This window comes from Phoca vitulina, unplaced genomic scaffold (assembly GCF_004348235.1).
Source record: "Phoca vitulina isolate PV1807 unplaced genomic scaffold, GSC_HSeal_1.0 scaffold22, whole genome shotgun sequence".
Taxonomy (NCBI): domain Eukaryota; kingdom Metazoa; phylum Chordata; class Mammalia; order Carnivora; family Phocidae; genus Phoca; species Phoca vitulina.
Genome location: NW_022589725.1, coordinates 30,952,396 through 30,978,929, shown reverse-complemented (window position 1 = coordinate 30,978,929; position 26,534 = coordinate 30,952,396). Strand labels below are relative to the sequence as shown.

General features: G+C 43.0%; 1 protein-coding gene across 1 annotated transcript in view; it reads right to left on the bottom strand.

Moving 5' to 3' along the window:
* The window catches only part of SLC24A3 (solute carrier family 24 member 3), a 502,870-nt gene that overhangs the window by 131,700 nt on the left and 344,636 nt on the right, over window positions 1-26,534 (bottom strand). The window lies entirely within an intron of this gene.

Here is a 26,534-nt window from a genome sequence, read left to right as displayed (position 1 = left end):
TCTCTACCTATTTAACTCCAGGTTTCTTCTCTAATTAATAAATTCTTATTTGGATTCCATTCATTGTTGGTTGACCACCTAGCATCCATCCTTCACTCCTTCCTAATGGGACCCCAGTTTCATTCCAATATCCACCATATCCCCTGGGAAGGTGACTCCACCCCTTCCTCCAGGAGTAGATACTGACTGGCCAATCAGTATGCAGTGTTTCCCACTGATGGTTCAGGGGTGGACACATGACCTGGGCTGGCCCAATGAGACAGCAGGAAAGGTCTTATAGTCCTTGACGGTGGATGCCATTTCTCAACTTCCGGCACTGGTTATGGACAAGGAAGCTGGAAGTCCTGACTGCTCCTGGAGGCCATATTGAGGGAAATCGGACATGAGATGAAGTTGACCCTGAGTAACTTAATGCCATCACCAAGCCATTGAGCACATGGTGCTGGAGCATGCCTGCCTCTGGACTTTGTAACAGGGCATTCAGGCCAGTCTGATTTGGAGTGTTCCTGTTACTTGCAACCCAAAGCATCAAATGGGTACAGTGGGTCATCCTTCAAGTTCCAGTATCCTCAGCAGTGACACCACTTTCATGTTTTCATCTCTCAACATCTTTTCCTTTTGAGCATTGCTCCACCAGACAGACCTTCAGTCACACATTCCCAACCTCCCTCAGCATAGGGTGCAGGCACATGACCCAGGCTAGCTGCCCGGACACTCCATTCTCTGTCACACAGTGGTGGGTGGGCAAAAGGTCTGCAAGGGGCCAAGGAGGGATTGACAGAGAAGCTGGGAAAGAGGGGCTCTCTCTGTATGAGATATAAACACCACCCAAGTCTGGATCTGTCCAAGAATGCAGCTCACGTAGTAAGAAGACCATCAAAGAGATGGGACAGACACACACACACACACACACACACACAGATACATACATACAGACACACACATTTACACAGATAGACACACACATTCACACAGGTGCTCAATGACACCACATGAACTCTGGACCCAGCTCAGTCTGAAGCCAAAGTCGACTTTCCAATTTCATGAGCCAATAATATGCCTTTTACACTTAAAATGACTTAAGCGGAGTTTCTGTCACTCGCAGCTGTCCTTCATGAAGGCTTCTGTAGCAACCCAAGCATGAAATGATCTCTCTGGCCTCTGACTCTTGGTTGTTGCACTAATTTAGCCACCCCTCCCCTACTTTATGAACTCGTTTTCCTTTTCACACTTATGTGCTTGGGCTCTCCGACCAGACTGTAAGATTCTAAAATGCATCTTACCACTTGATTCTGTGGAAATACCAGACGAGTGCACAAAGACATATGCAGTGGGGATATTCTCTCCAAAATGCTGACTATAATAAATTATAAAACCTAACAAAATATACAATAGGGGATTGGTTATATAAACTGTGGTTCATCATTCAATGAAATCCTGCTAAAAGAGGTTATTTAAGTCCACAGTTAACAAGAAAAGGAATTTACAATACATTGCTAAATGAAAAATATTATAAAACAGTGGGTACAATCTCTTTTTGAGTATTATCTGTTGTATAAGCACACACACACACACACACACACATACACTCACATAAGTATATTTGCATGTAAGAGTTTGTAAGGCCATAAATCAAAATAGCTTCTCCCTCTGTTGGTGTGACTCTGTTTTTATAATCCCTATCCATATTTTCTGTTTGTCCACCTTGAATTTGTATTTCTTGTGTGAATTTTGTAGGTGGTGGAGACTTTAGAACAAGGATTCTGTCTTACATGTTTCTAATCTCCAAGGAGCCTGGGATGTCTGGCATGCAGAGAAGCCTTAAAAATAACTTTTATTGATTGGTCTATTCATAATCTGTACAAAATTATTTGTCTGTGGACTTTTGGAGGAAGAAAATGTCACTTTAAAAAAATTAATGCTATATTTACAGCTTGTGGATGAGTGAGAATATACATTCCCAAATTGCAATGGACTCAACCCCCCTTTTCCTGTATGACTTGGCTGATCCAATGATATGCGGGCTTTATCATTATCTTGAAAGGATAGACAGATGCAGTAATTGGAATACAGAATTGCACATTTGTGAATTAAGCAAGATCTAAATAAGCTGTCTATAGCTGCCATACTCAACTCACTGAAATAGCCAAGTCTGTAAATCATCTCTTTAAGACTATGTTCCAATATCATGTATTGATCCTGTTGTGAAGCAAGAAGCTCCATCTAACATAACACAAATCAACACCTGGATTGGGTTGAGACGTGAAGAGGTCTTCCAGGCTCTCCGTGCTTTCAAGGGTGATGAGTATCACATTAATTCCCCTGCACAGGGGAGTGTGAGATGGGGATGCCCACCCTCGATCAGACGCCCCTCCGGACACCTGAAGGGGCCTGCCAGGCAATGGGGCTCCTCTCCAGCCATACAGTACCTCCCGGCCTGCCACTTTGCTTGCAAGAAACTCTGCTCTAATTCCTGCCATGTTACCACTGGAAGTCAGGTTCCCACTGGAAAAACAAATAAAATAGAACAAAGTATTGATAGGGGGAGGTGCTGTGCAGGTAGGGGGGTAGGAAGGATATGAAAATCAGTACCTTCCACTCAATTTTGTTGTGAGCCTAAAAATACTCTAAAAAAGGGTCTACTACTACTACTACTAAGAAATAAACTAAAAAAACAAAAACAAAAAAACTGAACAGAACAAAGGAACAAAACAAACATACAAAGTCAACCTTGAAGATACAACCTTGAAGAACCTTCTTCAACCTTGAAGAAAGCCTGATGATATTGATAGCACCATCAATACAACTGGCCTGAATATTTTAGAGTGAGGCACTTTTGCATTAAGTTGGCCATTCCTTTATTTCCAAAGGATATAATAATATGGTGATAATGACTAATAGCAGTATTATTAACATTTGCTACTATTTGTTGGGTCAGGAATGGCAGGCACATTCCAGGTACTTTATGAGGGCTGTCCATGTAATTTCTCTAATTCCTGGGGGAGGCAGGGAGTTACTGGCCCCATTTCCCAGATACCTCCAAGAGTACGGTAGCTTGTCCAAGGACACATGGATGGCAAATGGCAGGCCTTGGATGTGACCCCAGGACTCTCCAAGTCTTCTCACCGAGGCCAGCTGCCTCCCCCAACAGAGGCCATTCCTGAACTGCTGCCCAATCGACACCTTCTATTTTCAGTTGGCCTATGAATAAGCTGACCTCTCCAAGTACACAAAGGGAGGGATGGTTTTGGAATCCCAGCCATCCACTTCTGGGGGCTGGTGGTTGGAATCACTGATGCTCTTTCTTATTTGTTTTTATTTTATAAGCTTAATTTTGATTACATACTCACATACAAATATACCATTTACATAAATGTGCCAATGTGATCAGCACGAACAGGAGTAAACCTTAGTTACCTCTTTACTTGTAGCAGCTTCCTGTTTTCCTCTTTAAATAAATGGACTATCCACCCTGCTGCAATTAACATCTTTAAACATACATCCTTTTGCATTTCTAGGATAAACTTCCAGATGCTGGAACTGTTGGGTGATGTTCTTTTTTAATATTATTATTTTTACAAGGTATGCTAAAAAATACAGGACAGACTTAAACCCTCAAAAATGTTTGAGGTGAGCCAATACCCCAGGGCAGCAGATGTGTGGCCGCGCCCCCTGGAATCTGAGCCTGTGGGTTGGCTACCGCCAGAACAAGCATGTGTGGGATGCTTTCCAGAAATGATGAGTCGGGGGTGTGTGCAGAGGAGAGGAGAGGAGGGGTCCATTTCAGCTTCAACTCCAAGCTCATGATCACAGGGTTCCTCACTTCCCTGGGGACTCATCTGGGCCCTCGCAGTGGGCATCTGTACTTTGGCACTGACTACGTGCTGCCTGGACCGTGAGCCCTGTTTTAAGTTCATGTACCTGGCTTCTCTTCTCTTGAAGAGGGCAGCAGCTGTGCTCTTCCCACGTTCATACCCCGTCTTAGGGCAGGCTTGCACAGAATGAGGGCCCTGTTTATATGAAATGAATGCGTCCAAGCAGGGCTGTGCCCACAGAATATGGTGTCACCTTTGGAAGCCATCAAGGGAAATGCCTGCGTAGCATTGACTAGCACAGCAGCTGCAGAAGGAGAGGCAGCCTGGAGCCTCGGAGGAAGCCCAGGATGGGGTCAAGGACCTCACATCAAATCCCACATTGTGACCTTGAGCGACTCTCCTTGCCTCCCTTAGCCTTCAACACAAGACCAAACACACCATGCTCTCAAGTTAGCGTATGAGGCTACCACAGGGAGTACATGGAAACGGAAGAGCAAAAGGGCTTGGGTGTGGCCAGGCACCTCACACAGCAACATGTGCTGTGAGGACGTGCCCCAGCTAGCCTGCTGGAGGACAAGAGACGCACAGAGCAGAGCCAAGTTGCCCTGGTCCCAGCTGAGGCTGCCAGAGATCATTTGACAAGCAGCTAACCCCCAGATGTGGGTCAACTGATCCCCAAAGTTCAGCTGAACCCCAAAGACCCACAAGCTAAATAAATATTTACTGTTGTATGTCACTGAAGTTTTGAGCCCATTTGTTATATGGCATTATTATGGCAACAGGCAACAGATACAGCCAAGATGATACAGCCACAGTGAAAACAATAATGAGAAGTAACTTCCAAGTTCTGACTGACAATATCCTCAGCTTTTCTAGTCTCCCTGGAACTAGCCATGATCATATGATGCAGTTTGGGCCAATGAGAATAAGGGACAGATGGAACTAAAGTGACCCTTTTTTTCTAGCTTTGCACTTGAACGTAATGTCTGGAGTGGCAGCAGCCATCATATGACCATGAGACAACAAGCAAGAGATACACACCAACATGCAAAAGATGGTGGAGCCCTAAGGATGCCATTCACCAGCTGCTCTAACGCCAGAAACCATCTCCATCTGTACTTCTTATTATGTGAGAAAATGAAAAATGAACCCCCATTTGCCTCAATGCCCATTAGTCAGGTTTCCACACTTGCAGCCGTGTGCCTCCCTATCTGATTCTTTTTTTTTTTAAGATTTTATTTATTTATTTATTTATTTATTTATTTATTTATTTATTTGAGAGAGAGCGCAAGTGGTCGGGGTGGGGGGGAGCAGAGGGAGAGGAACAAGCAAACTCCATGCTGAGAGCAGAGCCTGACACAGGGCTCGATTTCACGACCCTGAGATCATGACCTGAGCCGAAATCAAGAGGTGGACACTTAACCTACTGAGCCATCCAGCCGCCCCTCCCTATCTGATTCTGGACATAGAGGGTTCATTCTGCTGGGCAAGGCTAGTGAAGGGAGGCCAGAGAAGGCTTCACAGAGGAAGTGTCACTGAACTGGGATTTTGGAAGATAAATATCATCTCATTAGGTGGTTTCAAAGGTTGATTGGGACTAATAGAACTGGAGAAATGTTGGCCATAGTGGTTAAACTGGAAAACACCTAAAGTAACAGGAAATTATCATGGCCTGTGGCTTAATGGAGGTGAACAGGCTCTAGCTGAAATGTCAATATACATAAGGGCTTCTGAATTGTGAGGGCAAATGTCTCTGAACAGTGCAACATTAACCCTGCTGTTTTATGTGGCATCTATAGTCAGCGGTTTTCACAGACAATTTCCTTTTACTACATCATCTGCACTCATGTCACTCTGTCTTTAATTTCAGTGAAGGTGGTGCTGGACTAGCAATTCCTAGGGAAGATCTATATAACTCTGGCCTTTGTAGAAATTGTTCTAAATCTCCTAGGGAAGATGGTCTGAATACTAAACAAAAAAAGATTTCCTTTTCCCTTCTTTGTCTTTTTCATAGTTTCAAGTGATAATATATGATTAAACTTGGGGAGGAGGAATGGTATTTCTTTTAAAATCATTTCTCCTCATTACAGGCTTGGTCTCTAATGGCCCCATGATGCCTTGGTGGGACTGATATACATGCTCACTTTTGGGTTCTGTTACCACTACAGACAACAGTCTCCTGCACTCACCCTCTCTGGGGACTAGAGAGAGAAACTCTGAGCTTCACAGCCAGACTAGGGTTCTGCATAAGATGATTTGGGGGAGGGGAGTTGGAGTTGCAGGGAAGAGGAACGTAGCAGATGACTATGTGGGCCCCCTGGTCCTACCATATTCTTCAGGCTTTTTTAATTTAGAGCATCTTTTGAACGTCAGAATCTGTCTCAATTTGTTTGAAGACTTTTTAAAAAAGATTTTATTTATTTATTTGAGAGAGAGAGAGAGACAGAGACAGTGACAGAGATAGTGAGAGAGAGCACAGGTGGGGAGGAGAGGGAGAAGCAGGTTCCCTGCCGAGCAGGGAGCCTGATGCAGGGCTCGATCCCAGGACTCTGGGATCAAGACCTGAGCCGAAGGCAGACACTTAACTGACTGAGCCACCCAGGCACCCCTGAAGACTTTTGATTTAACCTCACACAAAGCAGTCAAGAAGTGCTAGGGTATAACTGCCCCCTGGGAGCCCTCCCACCATGACCAATGAGAGTTGGTGTATCAGTACCCCGGCTCCCTTGCCCTCTGGGTGGAGTAACTGGCGCTGTCTTCCTGGGTTCCCCAGATGACTAAGCTTCAGGTGTCCACACTGTTGCAAACTTGACCACCCATTTTTTATTAGCAATCCTCCCTTCTCTGCCCTGCTTCCTACTGCACTACTGATGTTTCTCTCCACCCCCAGAGAGCCACTTGCATTCCAGCCCTTGTCTCAGAGTCTGCTTCTGGGAGAGCCCAAATTAAAACAAGCGAGGGGGTTAAAGAAGATTGTGGAAAGAATGAAATGCAGCTTGCAATCAAAATGGGCTACTCTCAGAAACAACAACAGTTTTCCAAAAACCCAGAGGGACTAGCGTAAGGGCATGTAATTCAAAGACATCCATCTCAGATAAACACATTGCCAGCTACACAACTAGGTAAGGAGGCAGGCTGCCCTACCATGAGGTTCCCATTTTAGAAAGCCCTGGGTGACCTAGATGACTGAACGTGTGAGTGACCCTGCTTCTTCCTTCCCACACCTTAAATTCACCAATAAAGAGTAAGCCTATGAAACCCTAGGCATCCCAACCTGGACCCCAATGAAGACAGAGCCCCAGGTCTGCACTCTCTCACCATGCCCCTCACTGTGTGGCTCTGCTGTACCGTGTGCCCTCCAGAACCTATAAGTAATAAATCTTAGTTTTCCAGAGTTCCCTGATGGTTGTTGCCGAGGGATGCCTTGCATTCATAAAAAGAACCACAGAGGCCAATTCAGCCACAACACTGGCTCCTGTCAGGGAGACGTCTGTGAGAGCTTGCCACAAGGAGCTGGGGCCCAGGTGCATGCCCTAGGCACTCCTAGAAGATAGCATCACTATCTGTAAGTTGAGACAAACACAAAACAGGGACTCTATCCCTTAGTCCTACCCCCATGGTGGTTTTGTCAGTTAGCACTGTGAAGGTCTTTGAAACCACTGTCAACTGAAAGGGTTTCTCTTGCAGGAACTCAAATGCTAAAGAAAATGAGTATGGTAACGTACCTGCTCCATTAGCATAAATCCTAGAATTATGTTAGTTGAAAGGAGTTTTATGACGACCATATAAGGCCCAGAGCTGATCAGTGTTCTTGGAGGTCACCACATTGGAGTGACTATATTGGAGCCTTGGGAATGAGACTTTTGCCATCTCAGGAGAAATATTTTGGTGGGAGAAGATCAATTGTTTCCCTGTGTGTTCTCTTCCTTCTTTCTCTTTCCCTGTCTCTTCCTTACCCCAGATGCCTCTCCCATGGTATCCACTCCTGAGATATTGGTTCCTAAGTCCCTGAGGAAGTCATTTATTTCTTTTGGTTGTTAGCTTTTCAAAAAAGTGGGGGTGATAACTGCCACTTCTCCTCCATGTTCATTAAAGGAAAGTTCTGGGGATAGGTTTATATAGCTGGACTGATGCCCACGTGGGCCTTACAGGAGGCTCATACATTCTCTGTTCACCTGCACAATGGTACAGGATGGGACACTGGATTTAATCCAGTCTCACGGGTGGGAATCAAGCTCAGTAACTTGGCTCAGGTCACACAGCTAGTAGGTGGTGAAGGCAGGATTTAAACCCAGGGGACCTGCCTCCCGAGTCCATGTTCCTAACCACCATGCCACACAGCATCTCAGGAAGAGATGTCTCTTTATTTAAGCAATTGTCCTTTAAATAAGGAATATCTACTTCTCTAACCTGTGCCAGGTCTCAAATCCCCTTCTATGGAGACCTCCTGTGAGACGGGGGCTCTTAACCAAGGCTCCCTGAACCCCCTACCCCACCAGGGAATACTTAGAACAACTTAGGAGTTTGTCTTTGTGGATGGAAACAAATTGCATCTTTGTTTTCACTAGCCTCTGAGTGGAATTCAGCATTTCCTTCCACTAAGAATATAGGCAATAAGCCCCAGTAGTATTGGCAAGACCTGGGAATATGTCCCCAGTGGAAATCATAGACCTTTCATATCACATGACCAGCACTGCAGAGACCACATGCATTTGCATGACCACATATCACAACTTCAAAAATAGTTATGAGATCTGACATTAGATCTTGTATTTAACATATTAACAAAGGATCATGCAGGTTTCTAGATTGCTGTGTACTTTAAAGTATACCAGAGTCATCTGGGAAATGCAGACAAAATGAGGGTCCCCCAGGCCCAATTCCAGAAAACCTATTTAGCAGGTCTGGGTGAGGGCCCAGGGATCTGCATTTCTAATCAGCACCAGATGGTTCTGATGCAGGTGGTCTAGGGGTTTCCTGGTCTATTTCTGCAGGCCCCCAGCGGGACCCCTTGAGAGAGTTAAGTCCAGAATAGTGGGGAGGCTTGGTGCATCTGTCAGAATCTGCGTAGGAAACAGAAGGTCGCTCAAAAGGGTTTAACCAGAGAGAACTCTTTTTTAATTGCAGAGAGTTTGGTGAAGGGCTTCCTTACAGTAGTACAGGCAGGGCTAAGGGAATGGACAGAGAAAGCAAGGCACCCAGCACCTAGCAACACAGGAAGCTGTTGCCTTGAAGTGGCCTGAAGGAGCAAGAGGAGGGAACTAGGTTGCTGCAGCCTGGTGAGTGGGGATGAGCTGCTCAGCACGTGGATTCTCACAGAGGGTGGAGGAAGCAGCTGCTGCCAGAGTCTGGAAAGCCAGGAGTGAGCAGGGAAGAAATGCTCCGACCTCTCTCTCTCACCCCTCCCCAGAGGCATGGAAGCCTGGTAGATATGGTCCTTAGAGGCTGGCCTTCTGGGGTCCAGAGTGGGGCAGAGAAGAGTGGACAATGAAAGTGCCAGTGCAGAAAGAGAAGAAACCACCTAGGAAAATTGGGGAGAGATGCAAAAAAGAAAGGGGAAGAATGATGGGAGAGGGGGGCCAGAAGAGAAGAAGGAGGTGGAAAGGGACATAAACAGGTTCTTAAAGCCAACCACAATTCATCCATGAAGACATCAGCCCTTCACTACTTCCTTCCCTCCACTGGGGATTTAAGAAGACTCACAATAAAAACAGATACAATAAAATAGTGGTAAACACAAATGAGTATAAAGCATCAAAACAGAAGAAAAATAAAAATACAGGTAGGAAGTTGTGATTGGGAAGAAAGAGAACACACATATAGCGCCATGCACACTGCACCCCACGGGGACACTCAGAATTCCTGGGAGTCTGGGGGGGACAGGCACGTTCTGGCTGGCTAGGTCTGAACCCCCATGGGGGCTCCCTGACACACCCTTTTTTGGGGTTATGGGCTGAACTGCTTCCTGGGGTTTGCGGACATTCCCATCTCTAAGTAAGCTTTTTTTTTTTTTTTTTTTTGCTTTTCCTCACATAAGACAGAAGAGAGCAAACCCAGTTGGGGGAGGAGAAGGGCCAACTTCTATGAGAGGGAATGGATCATTCTCTTTCTCCATCTCTCTCTATAGATATATAATACATATTCGGTATTTTTGATTTTTTAAAATTTAATTTTAACTTTTTTATGGTGGCAAAGTATACACAATACAATGTTTACCATTTTAACCATTTGCTAGTATGCAGTTCAAAGCCATTATATATATTCACGTTCACATTCAGATCGTTATACAACTATCACCACCACCCATTTTGAGAACTTTTTCATCCGCCCAAACTGAAACTCTGTACCCATTAAACACTAACTCCTCATTCCCCCTCCTTCCCAGGCCCCGACAACCACCATTTTACCTTCTGTCTCTATGAATTTGACTCTTATAGGTACCTCATCTAAGTGGAATCATACAGTTTTTGTCCTTTTGTGACTGGCCTATTTTACTTAAAATAATGTCCCCAAGAGTCCTCCACGTTGTAACATGTGTCAGAATTTCTTTCCTTAAAAGCTGAATTAATATTCCACTGTATGTATATATCACATTTTGTTTATCTATTCATCCATTTATGGACATTTGGGTTACTTCCACCTTTTGGCTATTATGAACACAGGTGTACAATTATTTGTTCAAGTCCCAGCTTTCAATGTTTTTGGGTAAATACCCAGTAGAAGAATTGCTGGATCATGTGGTGATTCTATGTTTAATTTTCCAAGGAAACTTCATACTGTTGTCCACAGCAGCTGCACCATTTTACGTTCTCACCAACAGTGCACGAGGAGGGTTCCCATTTCTCCACGTGCTCGTCAACACTTGCTATTTTCTGGTTTTTGTTTTATTTTGTTTTTTGACAGTTTCCATCTGAATGCACGTGAGGTGGTGTGACCACGACACAGCTTGGAGTTTTGTGAATAAGTTCATTTGTGGCAAAAAAGTAAATAAAATCTCCCTGAAGCCCTGCTGTCAGGACAGGAGACAAGTCTGAGTGGAAGAGGAAAAACGTTTCTTTGTTCCCTTGCAGCCTTTTCCCCAAGCACACGCACAAACCCCATAAAGTCCATTAATTCTTTCCAAAGGAAGAGCCTTGTTTGCAGAATCAGGAATGGTAATTCCCCTACATCTATATGGGCTTCCTTTTTAAAATCTTACCCAGAAGAAGTCTTTGTTTAGCTTACACAAGAATAAGCACAGAGTCAGGGCTGAGGGAAATAGTGACAGTGAAGGAAGGGACAGACTCAGTGAGTGATGATGAGTTTGGGGACCTTGGTATTGTCACCAGCTGTCGCCTGGCACCATGGCCTCAACTGCCCACAGGGGCCCACAAGGTGTAGGAATCAGAAAAGTGGATGAGGTGGGGTCTGTGGCTTGCTGGACAGTGGAGGTCCATCTCAGGTGGGCAGCCTGTGCTATGCCCTGGCCAACACTGCATGAGAATATGTGCTCAGTGTGGCCAGAGCTTCTGATTTTCCAAGAGAGAAGCTGCAAATTTGGACTTTAGGTAAAATCTCCTCATTCTGAGTAACAGAAACTAATGTAGCCACTCTGGCTTCACCCCCGACTCTCTCCTTTGCTGATTCTGTTCCAAGCACATTGGCTTCCTGGCTGTTGCATGAATAAACCTGGGCGGTTGTACCTCAGGGCCCTTGTACTGGCTGGCCCATTCTCTCCCCAGCCATCCACATGACTCCTTCCCTTACTTCCTTCACTTTTGCTCAAGTATCACCCTCTTTGAACCTACCCTCACCCTGCAGCATGTCTCTCCTGCACCTCCCCTCCTCACTGTCTGTGCTCCACTATTTCTTTTTCCACCATATGGATTAGCTTCTAGCATAATGAACAATTTACTTATTATGTTTATTTTCCTGTCTGCCTCCTTCCTTAGAATATAAGCTCCATGAGGACAGAGGGCTCTGCCTGTCTCATCCTCTGATGTATTCTAAGTGCCTAGAATAGGGCTGGCACATAGTACATGCTTACTAAGTACTGAATGAATGAATGATTGAATTCAACAATTGTAAAGCACTGAGACAACCAAATGAAACCTGTCAATAGTCAGAATGGTGATCTCAAGTCACGTCCAACTGCCCATTTCTTTGATCAGCAAAATAAGGCCCTGGGCAGTTAAATAACTTTTCTGCAGTCATTCCACTTGGCTTGTTCTGAAACTCTTATCCCTGGACTCTTGAGCCAGGGCTCTTCCCACAGCTTCATGCTCTATCTCAAAGTTCCCAAAAGGGCTCAGATGAGAACCTATGACTACTATCCCCTAGGACTTTCCTCATGTGGAAATCCAAGATAACAGGCACCATCTTTCCACCTCCTTTCCAGTTTATTCCAGGAGATAGGCACTAACTACCTGGTGGCTGAAAGACTGAACCCATGTGTGAACTTCAAGAGCCCCCCACCCAGGCATCCCACACCTCAAGCCTAGAGTCTATGCTGATGAAAGCATCAACAACATCTAGATGGCATCCAGGACAGAGGTTTGGGACAGTTTTGTTCACTTCTATATTCCCTGGCTTACATCAGTGCCTGACACTGTTTCTGGAACGTTTCTTGAATGAATGCCTGAATGAATGAGCTCTTTCTATGGGCCAGGCCCTAGGCTCTGCCACCCCAGAGAATACAAATTACCAGGCACTTGCCACTCAGTGAACCCTGGTGAAGTAGCTCCAGCAGCCCAGATCTTAGAAGGTCACAGGGGTGATCCATGAGAAGCACAGCATCCAAAAGCCACAAACTAGTATGTAGGACTCAGGTTGATCTGATGGAGCACCAACATGTCTGCTAAATACGTAAGCAGAGCATTTGGTATTAAAGCTAAACACGAGCTATTCACGAGATTCTACATGAGCTTAGAGGAAGGACAACTAACCTACATTTTAGATAGTGAGGGGAAGGATATGGCAAGACTCTTGGGAGGAGTAGACGGTTACATTATGTCTGAGAAGCCAAGCGAAGAAGTGGCTAGGTAAGGGGAAAAACAGCATGAATAAAAGGATGGTGGGCGCCTGGGTGGCTCAGTTGATTAAGCGACTGCCTTCGGCTCAGGTCATGATCCTGGAGTCCCTAGATCGAGTCCCGCATCGGGCTCCCTGCTCAGCAGGGAGTCTGCTTCTCCCTCTGACCCTCCCCCCTCTCATGTGCTCTCTCTCATTCTCTCTCTCTCAAATAAATAAATAAAATCTTTAAAAAAAAAAAAAAGGATGGTATCATAAATTAACATGGTTTGTACTGAAAAGGACAAATTATTCACTATTGCTGGAGTATAGATTGTGGGCAAGAAAGCGGACAGATGAGGCTGCAGAAATAGGCAAAGGTCAGTTTGGGGAGGCCTTTATATTCTGGGTTATTTGGATGCATAAATGCAGACTGTCTGCCTTGAACAGGAAATACTTGTTGACTCCAGTAGGTGAATGCTATAATGATGAAAGTGGTTTTGGTGGTGGTGATTATGGTTGTAATGGTGATGATGATGGTGATATTAGTGATTGTGATGGTAATATTGGTGGTTAGGGTGGTGGTGATAGTGATAGTAATAATGATAATGATGACAATGAGGGTGATGGTGATAGAGATAGTGATTTGATGATGTGACGATGATGGCCAGTGCTGGCAGTGTAGGCTGATGGTGATGGTGATGGTGGTGATGATGATGTAATGATGATGATGACAGTGATCGTGGCGGTGATGGTGATGAAGATGAATGATGGTGATGGTGATGGTAATGATGATGATGATGATGATGAATGATGGTGATGGTGATGGTAATGATGACAGTGATGATGATAATAATGACGAAGATGAGGATGGTGATGGTAACTATGATGAAGATGGTAATGATGATGTAATGATGATGGTGATGACAGTGATGGTGGTAGTGATGGTGATGATGATGATGATGGTGATACTGACGGTGATAATCATTTGACCATGTGGTGACACTGATGACAGCAGTGGTGATAAAGTGACTGTGATATGATGACAGAGACAATGATGATGATGATGGTGATAAGTATGATTGCTGACATTTATTGAATATTGAACATGGGCCTAGAATTACTTTAAAGCTTAATCTCTCAACTACACCATGAAATAGAAACTACTGTCATCCCTACCATTTGGACAAGAAAACTGAGGCAGAGAGAATATAAGCCCAAGATCACAGAGCCAGTCCATGACTGAAACTGGACTTCAACCCCATTTGTATGACTCCAATCCAAGCCAGAGTTCATGGCTCTAACTCCAATTGCTTTCAGCAGCAAGAGAAGAGGAGTGGTCTGGAGGCTCAGAATGCCCACTGTCTTGAAGATTTCTTGAGATCTTTTTCTTCCCTTTCTTCCTCTCTCATTTCTCAGTGACATCCCCACCACATCCTTCCCCATTAAACCCTGGTGGCACACTCTGTGGGAGTTCTCAAAATCTCATGCACAGACTGGTTGACAGCTGGCTTGTCTCCCAACAGTGGCCTCTTCCTCTTCAGGCTTGTTTGAGAAAATGAGGACAATGACTTCTCCCCTAGAAATATACTGCAAATATTAGAGAATTTAACTTTTCTGGAGGACTTTGGAATTTCAAAATTTCCCCAACTCTCTGCAAGATGGTGGAACTCTTCACTTCAAGGTTGGTGTGGTGAGAAACCTGCTTCTTGCCTCAAAGTTTTTATTAGTAACCTGAGCCAAGCCTTTCTGAGGAAAACCACAATAGGGTAGGGATTTCCATGCCAGAGTTAGAGCTAAGCTTATTGCACAACACTGTGCCTTTGAAAGACAACAGGCTGGTTAAAGTTATCAAGATATTTGCATTCTTGCCTTTCTGTCATCTTCTTGTTATTCTCTCCCCAAATAGTGTTGGGAGCTGGTGGGCACCACAACTGCCAGATAACATCAAACAGTGGAACCTTCTCAGGAAGCCAATCATGGGCGAGCAAGCAGCACTTCCAAACACAGAATCGGCTGGAGACACAGGCCATCCAAACAGGCTCATAATCTGGCGCCTCTTCAAACCCATGTTCTTTAAATATTTATTCAATATTTATTTAGTGGAGAAGGGAGGGGAAAACTAATCTTCTATTAATAAAATATATATATATATTTTATATATATAATAGTTATATATATAAAATATATATATAAATGAAGCCCCTTACTAATTCATTTCCACTGGTGTAAGCAGAGCCAATGTTCTGAAAAATATCCTGAAAAATCTTCCCCCATTTTTCTGTAATTGTTATCTCTTTCGAGTTTCTTTTGTAGCAAGAACTACTCTAAAGTAGGCAACTTCTTGTTGGTGAATTCAAAATTTCAGTGTTTAATATTTAGATAATGAAACACATTTTATTCAATGTTGGTAGATACTATGCTCTGTGCAAATTTAAAATTTCAGTTGGTGGGATGCTATGAGCACTTACAGAGTACATGTAATCGAAAAAGGACAGTAGTAGCAAAAGGCAGAAACATCCTTTTTATTCCACTTTAGGCAGCTGTTTGCTTCAGGTGGAGGGGATTAATCTATTTGTCTTTAGTTGTGTCATGTGGAAGCCGGAGTTAAGTGGCACCATCTTTCCCATTTATTATAGTGATGTTTTAGTGCTCTTAGTAGATTGGCTCTCCTGAGAAGGTGCCCAGATGGCCACCCTGCAATCTGGTTTTGGGCACCCAACTGAAAGCCATGGCAGCATTCCCAGGTTGGGACCACTTCCTTAACTATGTCTTTACTGTGTCCTATTACCAGAACTGACCCAGTATCACAGGATATGCTCCTGGAACAGAAGGCAATTTCCCATTAGTGGTGAAGGGCTATACTGGGTCATCTAGTGTCCCCAGCCTGATCCTGCTTGTGAATGGCTAATGGCTGGATGCCTACGGGTAGGGGTTCAGTCTGGGACTGTGTGTATAAATGAACAAAGCCAACAGGCTTGTGGGGGGCTTAAACTCTGACCTTCATTTTATTACTTAAGATCTAGTGCAGCTAACGAAGCCAGACCAAAGCTTCATATTACAGTATTTCCAACTTCATACTTCAATGACAACCCATTAAAATAATTACCAAATGATTACAAGGGACTTTTAACTAGGAGGTTCAAAATCTCTCTTGCCAGACAATTAGCTTAGCTGGGCACAAGGGCTCCTTCCCCATGGTTGACATAGGCTGGCTTGAGGTTCAGGGGGTATTCCAGGGAATCCTGTGTACCTGGACAACAGTACAAATGACTGCCAGTCTTGAGATGTCCTTCTTGCATTCTGTTCACTTGGTGTGTCCTTAGAAGGCAATCAGGGTTCAAGACAAAGATGCTCTCAGATCATTCCACTAAAAATCCTCTCTGTTGTTGGAGGAACAATGTCACTGATAACGAGAAGGACTGATTCTTGCTGTGGTGTGTAGATGCTGACACCAACTTTATGAGCTGTGGCTTCAAGGCAGAGAGCTAAAATTTAATCATGTTTTCATTTGCCTCTCTCAGGACTCAGAAAAAGTAAGAAGCAGAGTTGCAACTAAGAGTCCCAGAGATTATCTAATGGCATGGAGGGAGAACACACTGAAACACAGGAGAGATACATTCTGTTGAGGTGATAAAGGGATGGAAGAATTCTAGTCATCTTTGAGTTTCTGCAGTTCTCTTCTGCAACTTACAAAACAGGATGGGGAGAAATCTGCCAGCCACTAACTCCTGCTCTCCCCTAATGTAAATAAGTTGGTGGATGCTATGATTAACCATGGTTACAAAGCAAAATCGGATAGCCTGGTTCCATATCTGAGTTGTGTGACCTGAAGTGAGTATTTTAAACCTCATTAAGACTTCAATTTTCCTTGTTTGTAAAGTGGAGAAAAATAATGGTATCTATCTCATACGGTTGTCTTGAAACTAGATAATTCATGCAAAATTCTTAGCATCATGGCTGGAATGTTGCAAGCATTCAATAAATGCTGAATAATATTATTGTTGCCAGAGGTCATTATTATTTCAATCAACTTGTTAGAAAAGTGGGACCAACTGAACTGAAATGGAATCATGGAATCACAAGAAAAGATTAGAAGGCTTCTTCCTCTTTGACTGCATCTGTGGTGGCCACTTCAGATTGGAAACAGGCACACAGAAATGATTTGATGCACAGCCTGGCTTCCTTTTCTTCTCCTGTCTCATAAGAGCTGTTGCCCACCCAAAGAAACCCAACCCAAGTTTCACATTCCAACAAACACATGATTTAGGATTCCCCAGTGGTCAAGGGGGACGGCCAATGCTATGGTAAAATCCAACCCACCCCTGGAACCAATGTTAATTACAACTGAAAAGCAGATGGTGCCTCGATCTAGGCCCATCTGTTTCCCGTCTGTGGGAAGTTTCCCCAGCGGAGAAGACAGAGCCATAGCCAACTTCTTTTTGCCCCAAGAAAGACTGGACTTTCGCATTTCAGAAAACATCTTATATTTGTCATGATAAGACTTTCTCTGATCTACATAACCACAGAAACATTAGGTCAGACATCCAACAAGGGAAGATCAGAGGGATGACCTTGGGCATGTAGGCACTGCTCAAGCTCAAGATGTCACCACAAGTGAGACAATCTGGAGAAAAGAAAGTATTTGAATATGACTTGTTTACTGGTTTGTAAGACAAGGCTTCCTCTCAGACATACAGAAATCCAATTATTAAGTGGCCTGGATGAGGAAATTATTTGATTAGATTCCATTACTCATATTTACCTTACCCATGTTTTTAAGAATGGACAAGGAAGTGATTTCCCCTCTCCATTTCTAAACAGAACATACCAGTTGAACAGAAGAAGTGACTTGTGGCTCCTATAGGGAACAGCAATGTCACTTGGTCTGGTCTGGCGGTGACTTTAAATTCACTGATATGAGCCAATAAAGAAAGCATTACCTGAGTTCACACTGGGCAGGGAATTGTGCCTTTGACTGTGGACCTAATGGGAGGTGCTGTTCACTACTAGTAATTCAGTGTTTAGAAAAAGTATGTGGTACGTGGAGTGGACCCTGGTGCTTCTTCCAGTCTCACTTCTGACAGTGAGCAACTTAAGACACACTGGCAGCTTCCTACCCAGAGCAGCTTCCCACCTCACCTGTGGCTCTCTCTGCTTTTCTGTCTGAGGAAGCCACCAGTGCTAGAGAGCTTTCCTTAGCAATGAGCAGAGCAGCCTGAAAGTGCCCAGGTTTTAACAACTCAGTGACCATCATCAACAAAAGAGAGACAGAAGAAGGAATCTGTGAATCAGTACCCAGCCTGCTCAGGCCTGGCTGGGACAATTCTGAGTCAGAGTCTACACCATTTCTCTGAGAGTCCTCACTGGGATAGAGCCCCAGTTGTTCACAGTGGTAACCAGCTCTTTAATGCCCCTGTTGACTCCCCTCCTTTCCCTGTCTTGCTCCCCCCACTCCCTCACTTCTGCATCCTGAGCATCACCTCAAATAAACTGCCTGCACCTGGTGGGGTGCTGGAACAGGCTTGTATCAGCTCACAAGGGCCAATGATTAAATTTTCAGGAAATCTGCATATCTGTTGATGTACTGATAGCTTAAAATTGGTTATGGTGTAGGTATTTACACCATGGATATTGGCAAATGTTACAAATCAGGCTTCTCCCCACCCCCAGGGGACAAGTTGTTAACTATTAGCCAGCACACACTGTCTTCACCCTAGATTTGTCTCAGGGTTTGTTTTGGGGAGCACCCAAACAAGAATATAAGTAGAAAGTGCCTCACAGAAGCCAACACATGAGCATTTATGGTAACAAAAGAATCAAATTTGCCATCATGATTACATGCATCCCTTCACTGTCCAAAGGATTAATGATTCTTAGTGTGCTTAATGAGTGGAGAAGAATTTGTTTCTAAATTTACAATTAAGAGAGTAGGTGGAACACTACATTAAAAACTAATGATGTAATGTATGGTGATTAACATAACATAATAAAAAAAACTAATGATGTAATGTATGGTGATTGACATAACATAATAAAATAAAAAAAAGAGAGTAGGTAGAAAAACTGAACAAAAAATGCGAGGAGCTATTGCTTCTTGAAACTTATTTTGGACTAAAATACAGAAGAAAATCTTTGTGAGGTTGGGTTACAAATAGGTTTATCAGATAGAATATAAAAAGAAAAACTGAGACAGAAAATATATTGATAAAATGGAACACATCAAAAACAAAACTTTGCTCTTCAAGAGACACTGTTAATTCTCTCTGTCAAATAAATAAATAAAATCTTTAAAAAAACAAATAAATAAAAGATTTAAAAAAAAAGAGAGAGACACTGTTAATAAAATGAAAAGGCAGGCCACAGACTGGGAGAAAAAAACTGCAAAATATACATCTTACAAAGTACTTGTATTTCACATATATAAAGAACACAACTCAAAAACAAGAAGGTAAACAATTAAAATGAGCAAAATGGGGGGGTGGAGCAAGATAGAGGAGGAGTAGGAGACCTAAATTTCATCTGGTCGCAGGAATTCAGCTGGATAGGGATCAAACAAATCTGAACACCTACGAACTCAACAGGAGATTGAAGAAAAGAATAGCAGAACTCAAATACCTGGAGGCTAAAGAGCATCCCACTAAAGAATGAATGGGTCAACCAGGAAATTAAAGAAGAATTAAAAAAATTCATGGAAACCAATGAAAATGAAAACACAACTGTTCAGTCTTTGGGATACAGCAAAGGCAGTCCTAAGAGGAAAGTATATAGCAATTCAAGCCTTTCTCAAGAAACAAGAAAGGTCTCAAGTACACAACCGAACCCTACACCTAAAGGAGTTAGAGAAAGAACAGGAAATAAAGCCTAAACCCAGCAGGAGAAGAGACATAATAAAGATCAGAGCAGAAATCAATGAAATAGAAACCCAAAGAACAGTAGAACAGATCAACGAAACTAGGAGCTGGTTCTTTGAAAGAATTAACAAGATTGATAAACCCCTGGCCAGACTTATCAAAAAGAAAAGAGAAATGACCCAAATCAACAAAATCATGAATGAAAGAGGAGAGATCACAACCAACACCAAAGAAATACAAACAATTATAAGAACATATTATGAGCAACTCTATGCCAGCAAATTAGATAATCTGGAAGAAATGGATGCATTCCTAGAGATGTATCAACTACCAAAACTGAACCAGGAAGAAATAGAAAACCTGAACAGACTTATAACCACTAAGGAAATTGAAGCAGTCATCAGAAATCACCCAACAAACAAAAGCCCAGGGCCAGATGGCTTCCCAGGGGAATTCTACCAAACATTTAAAGAAGAATTAATACCCATTCTTCTGAAACTGTTCCAAAAAATAGAATGGAAGGAAAACTTCCAAACTCATTTTATGAGGCCACCATTACCTTGATCCCCAAACCAGACAAAGACCCCATCAAAAAGGAGAATTACAGACCAATATCCCTGATGAACATGGATGCAAAAATTCTCACCAAAATACTAGCCAATAGGATCCAACAGTATATTAAAAGGATTATTCACCATGACCAAGTGGGATTTGTCCCTGGGCTGCAAGGTTGGTTCAACATCCGCAAATCAATCAATGTCATACAATACATTAACAAAAGAAAGAACAAGAATCATATGATCCTCTCAATAGATGCAGAAAAAGCATTTGACAAAGTACAGCATCCTTTCTTGATCAAAACTCTTCAGAGTATAGGCATGGAGAGTACATACCTCAATATCATAAAAGCCATCTATGAAAAACCCACAGCGAATATCATTCTCAATGGGGAAAAACTGAGAGCTCTCCCCCCAAGGTCAGGAACGCGGCAGGGATGTCCACTATCACCACTGCTATTCAACATAGTATTGGAAGTCCTAGCCACAGCAATCAGACAGCAAAAAGAAATAAAATGCATCCAAATAGGCAAAGAAGAAGTCAAACTCTCACACTTTGCAGATGATATGATACTTTATGTGGAAAACCCCAAAGACTCCACCCCAAAACTGCTAGAACTCATACAGGAATTCAGTCAAGTGGCAGGATATAAAATCAATGCACAGAAATCAGGGGCATCCTATACACCAACAACAAGACAGAAGAAAGAGAAATTAAGGAGTCGATCCCATTTACAATTGCACCTAAAACCATAAGATACCTAGGAATAAATCTAACCAAATAGGCAAAGAATCTGTACTCAGAAAACTATAAAATACTCATGAAGGAAATTGAGGAAGACACAAAGAAATGGAAAAACGTTCCATGCTCATGGATTGGAAGAACAAATATTGTGAAGATGTCAATGCTACCTAGAGCAATCTACACATTCAGTGCAATCCCTATCAAAATACCATCCACTTTTTTCAAAGAAATGGAACAAATAATCCTAAAATTTCTATGGAACCAGAAAAGACCCCGCATAGGCAGAGGAATGTTGAAAAAGAAAAGCAAAGCTGGCGGCATCACAATTCCGGACTTCCAGCTCTACTACAAAGCTGTCATCATCAAGACAGTATGGTACCGGCACAAAAACAAACACATCGATCAATGGAACAGAATAGAGAGCCCAGAAATGGACCCTCAACTCTATGGTCAACTCATCTTCGACAAAGCAGGAAAGAATGTCCAATGGAAAATCAGTCTCTTCAACAAATGGTGTTGGGAAAATTGGACAGCCACATGCAGAAGAATGAAACTGGACCATTTCCTTACACCACACACAAAAATAGACTCAAAATGGATGAAAGACCTCAATGTGAGACAGGAGTCCATCAAAATCCTAAAGGAGAACACAGGCAGCAACCTCTTCGACCTCAGCCGCAGCACTTCTTCGTAGAAACATTGCCAAAGGCAAGGGAAGCAAGGGCAAAAATGAACTATTGGGACTTCATCAAAATAAAAAGCTTTTGCACAGCAAAAGAAACAGTCAACAAAACCAAAAGACAACCGATAGAATGGGAGAAGATATTTGCAAATGACATATCAGATAAAGGGCTAGTATCCAAACTCTATAAAGAACTTATCAAACTCAACACCCAAAGAACAAATGATCCAATCCAATCAAGAAATGGGCAGAAGACATGAACAGACATTTTTCCAGAGAAGACATACAAATGGCCAACAGACACATGAAAAAGTGCTCAACATCGCTTGGCATCAGAGAAATCCAAATCAAAACCTCAATGAGATACCACCTCACACCAGTCAGAATGGCTGAAATTAACAAGTCAGGAAATGACAGATGTTGGCGGGGATGCGGAGAAAGGTGAACCCTCCTACACTGTTGGTGGGAATGCAAGCTGGTGCAGCCACTCTGGAAAACAGTATGGAGGTTCCTCAAAAAGTTGAAAATAGAGCTACCGTATGACCCAGCAATTGCACTACTGGGTATTTACCCCAAAGATACAAATGTAGGGATCTGAAGGGGTACATGCACCCTATGTTTATAGCAGCAATGTCCACAATAGCCAAACTGTGGAAAGAGCCAAGATGTCCATTGACGGATGAATGGATAAAGAAGATGAGGTATATATATACAATGGAATATTATGCAGCCATCAAAAGGAATGAGATCTTGCCATTTGCAACGACATGGATGGAACTGGAGGGTATTATGCAGAGTGAAATAAGTCAATCAGAGAAAGACATGTATCATATGATCCCACTGATCTGAGGAATTCTTAATCTCAGGAAACAAACTGAGGGTTGCTGGAGTGGTGGGTAGTGGGAGGGATGGGGTGGTTGGGTGATAGACATTGGGGAGGGTATGTGCTATGGTGAGCACTGTGAATTGTGTAAGACTGTTGAATCACAGACCTTACCTCTGAAACAAATAATACATTATATGTTAAAAAAAGAAAAAGATAGTAGGAAGGGAAAAATGAAGGGGGGGGGATCGGAGGGGGAGAGGAACCCAGAGAGATTATGGACACTGAGAAACAAACTGAGGGTTGTAGAGGGGAGAGGGGTGGGGGGATGGGTTAGCCTGGTGATGGGTATTAAAGAGGGCATGTTCTGCATGGAGCATTACGTGTTATATGCCAACAATGAATCATGGAACACTCCATCAAAAACTAATGATGTAATATATGGTGATTAACATAACAATAAAAAAGTCTAAAATGAGCAAAATATTTGAACAGACACTTCATCAGAGAAGATAAATAAAGGGGAAAGAGGCTCATGACAAGATGCTCAAGCTTATTAGGCATTAGGGAAATGGAAAGAAAATGAGATGCCCCTACACACTTACTCAAATGGTTGAAGTAAAAGAGATTGACAATATCCAGTGTTGTGAATAAACGGAGCAACTGAACTCCCATACCTTGCTGGTGGGAATGTAAAAACGTATAGCCATGTCGGAAGAATGTTTGGCAGTTTCTTGTAAAATCCAACAAATACATACCACTCCCAGGTATTTATCCAACATCTGTAGACACACTTGCACATGAATATTCATAACAGCTCTATTCATAATAACCTGCAAACTGGGAATAACCCAGGTGTCTCCCAGCTGGTAAATGGATATGCAAATGGTCCACCTCTACAATGGAGTTCTACTAAGCAATAAAAAAAGAACAAACTTCTTGTACATACAACGGATACATACAACTACAGAGATGGATCTCAAAAGCATTATGTTAAGTGAAGAAAGTTAATATCACCAGTAATAGGATATATCAACATCCCATCTTCCTGATATGAGATGCTGAAGAGAATATAACAACATTGCAGTATTCATCTGAAACGTATACCTCAATCAAATCATGAGAAAACAGGGGGCGGAGCAAGATGGCGGAGGAGTAGGAGACCTGGATTTCGTCTCCTCTCAGGAATTCAGCTGGATAGGGATCAAACCATTCTGAACACCTACAAACTCAACAGGAGATCGAAGAAAAGAATAGCAACAACTCTCTGAACAGAAAAGCGACCACTTTCTGGAAGGTAGGATGTGCGGAGAAGTGAATCCGAGGCGATATTTGGGAGGATAGATGGCGGGGGAGGGGCCTCCGTCAGCCGCTTCTGGCAAGTGATAGAGCCACGGAGCACAAAATCGGAACTTTTAGAAGTCGGCTCCACTGAGGGACGTCACTCTGGTGGCGAAGTGGGGGGTGGAACCCTCGCGGGTCAGTGTGGTCTCAGGACCCTCGGGGTCACAGAAAGACCGGGGGTGCCTGAGTGCGGCAGAGCTCCCAGGTATTGGAGCGGGGAAGCCGGCTGCAGAGACGGAGCCGAGGCATGGGCTCTCAGCTCCGGGGTTGCCATAGACCATGATCCGCGGCAGAGTCGGGCCACTGCTCCTCCAGCAGGGACCCAACAAGCGGCAGATCCAGGGAGACTCACCTTCTTCCCCCGGGAGGAGAGGTGCGGGAGCGCACCGCGGGGATCTGCTAGGTTTGGAGACTTCACCCAGGTTCGGGTGCCAGATAGAAAGGCGCGGTCACAGGCCAGGTGAGCGCAGAGTGCGGCCGGAGACCGGGGAGACGGAAGTAACTGACTGCTTTTCTCTGGGGGCTCGCTGAGGAGCGGGACCCCGAGTTCTCGGCTCCGCCGGGGCGGAGACTGGGAGGCCGCCATTTTCACTCTCCGCCTCCAAAGCTGTACGGAAAGCTTGCAGGGAACAAAAGCTCCCGAGAGCAAACCCGAGCAGATTACTTAGCCCGGACCGGCAAGGGCGGGGCAATTTTGCCTCCGGCAAAGACATTTGGGAACCACGGCAACAGGCCCCTCCCCCAGAATATCAGCGAGAATAGCCAGCCAAGAGCAAGTTTACCGATCAATGAGAACGGCAGAACTCCAGCGCTAGGGGAATACTGCACATAGAATTCATGGCTTTTTTACCATGATTCTTTAGTCTTTCAAAGTTAATTATTTTTTTTAACTGTTTTTTTTTTTCTTTTTTCTTTTTTTTCAATTTTTCTTTTTCCCTTTTTCAACCAACATCTTATCAATCCCTTTTTAAAAAAAAAAAAATTTTTATTTTTCATTTTTAAAGTCATATTCTATCCCTTCATAGTAGTTACCCGTATTTTTGGCATATATATATAAGTTGTTCTCTCTTTAAAATCTTGAGATAGTTTCTTCTAACAGATCAAAATATACTCTAAATCTCTAGTGTATGGTTTTTTTCTACTCCCCTGCCTGATCACATTCTCTCCCTTTTTTCTTTCTTTCTTTTTTTTTCTTTTTTAATCCTCTTCTTTCTTTTTTCAAACAACTTATCAAATCCTTTTTTAAAATTTTTTATAATTTCCATCTTTACAGTCATATTCCATCCCTTCATCATATCAACCCTTATTTTTGTACATACATAAGTTTTTCTTTCTTTAAAATTTTGGGAGGGACTTTCTTTTAACAGACCAAAATACACCCATAATCTAGTGTGTGGCACTGATCTATAATCCAGCCTGATCATATTTGATCACATTCTGTTTTTGTTTCGTTTTGTTTTGTTCTGCTTTTGTTTGTTTTTATCTTTATCTTTTTCTTTTTTCTTTTTTTCTTTCCTTTTCTTTTTTCTCTCTTTCCCTTTCTTTTCCCACTGCTTCAGGTCTTTTCTGATTTGTTTAGAGTATATTTTCTGGGGACGTTGTTACCCTGCTAGCATTTTATTCTCTCATTAATCTATTCTCCTCTGCACAAAATGACAAGACGGAAAAAATCACCTCAACAAAAAGAACAAGAGGTAGTACCAACTGCCAGGGACCTACTCAATATGGACATTAGTACGATGTCAGATCTAGAGTTCAGAATCATCACTTTAAAGATACTAGCTGGGCTTGAAAAAAACATGGAAGTTATTAAGAGAAACCCTTTCTGGAGAAGTAAAAGAACTAAAATCTAACCAAGTAGAAATCAAAAAGGCTATCAATGAGGTGCAATCAAATATGGGGGCGCTAACTGCTAGGATAAATGAGGCAGAAGAAAGAATCAGTGATATAGAAGACCAAATGATGGAAAATAAAGAAGCTGAGAAAAAGAGAGATAAACAACTACTGGATCACGAGGGCAGAATTCGAGAGATAAACGATACCATAAGACGAAACAACATTAGAATAATTGGGATCCCAGAAGAAGAAGAAAGAGAGAGAGGGGCAGAAGGTATAATGGAGCAAATTATAGCAGAGAACTTCCCTAATTTGGGGAAGGAAACAGGCATCAAAATCCAGGAAGCACAGAGAACCCCTCTCAAAATCAATAAAAATAGGTCAACACCCCGACATCTAATAGTAAAACTTACGAGTCTCAGAGACAAAGAGAAAATCCTGAAAGCAGCTCGGGAGAAGAGATATGTAACCTACAATGGTAGAAACATTAGATTGGCAACAGACTTATCCACAGAGACCTGGCAGGCCAGAAAGGTCTGGCAGGACATATTCAGAGCACTAAATGAGAAAAATATGCAGCCAAGAATACTATATCCAGCTAGGCTGTCATTGAAAATTGAAGGAGAGATAAAAAGCTTCCAGGACAAACAAAAACTAAAGGAATTTGCAAACACGAAACCAGCCCTACAACAAATTTTGAAAGGGGTCCTCTAAGCAAAGAGAGAGCCTAAAAGCAACATAGACCAGAAAGGAACACAAACAATATACAGTAACAGTCACTTTACAGGCAATACAATGGCACTGAATTCCTATCTTTCAATAGTTACCCTGAATGTAAATGGGCTAAATGCCCCAATCAAAAGACACAGGCTATCAGATTGGATTAAAAA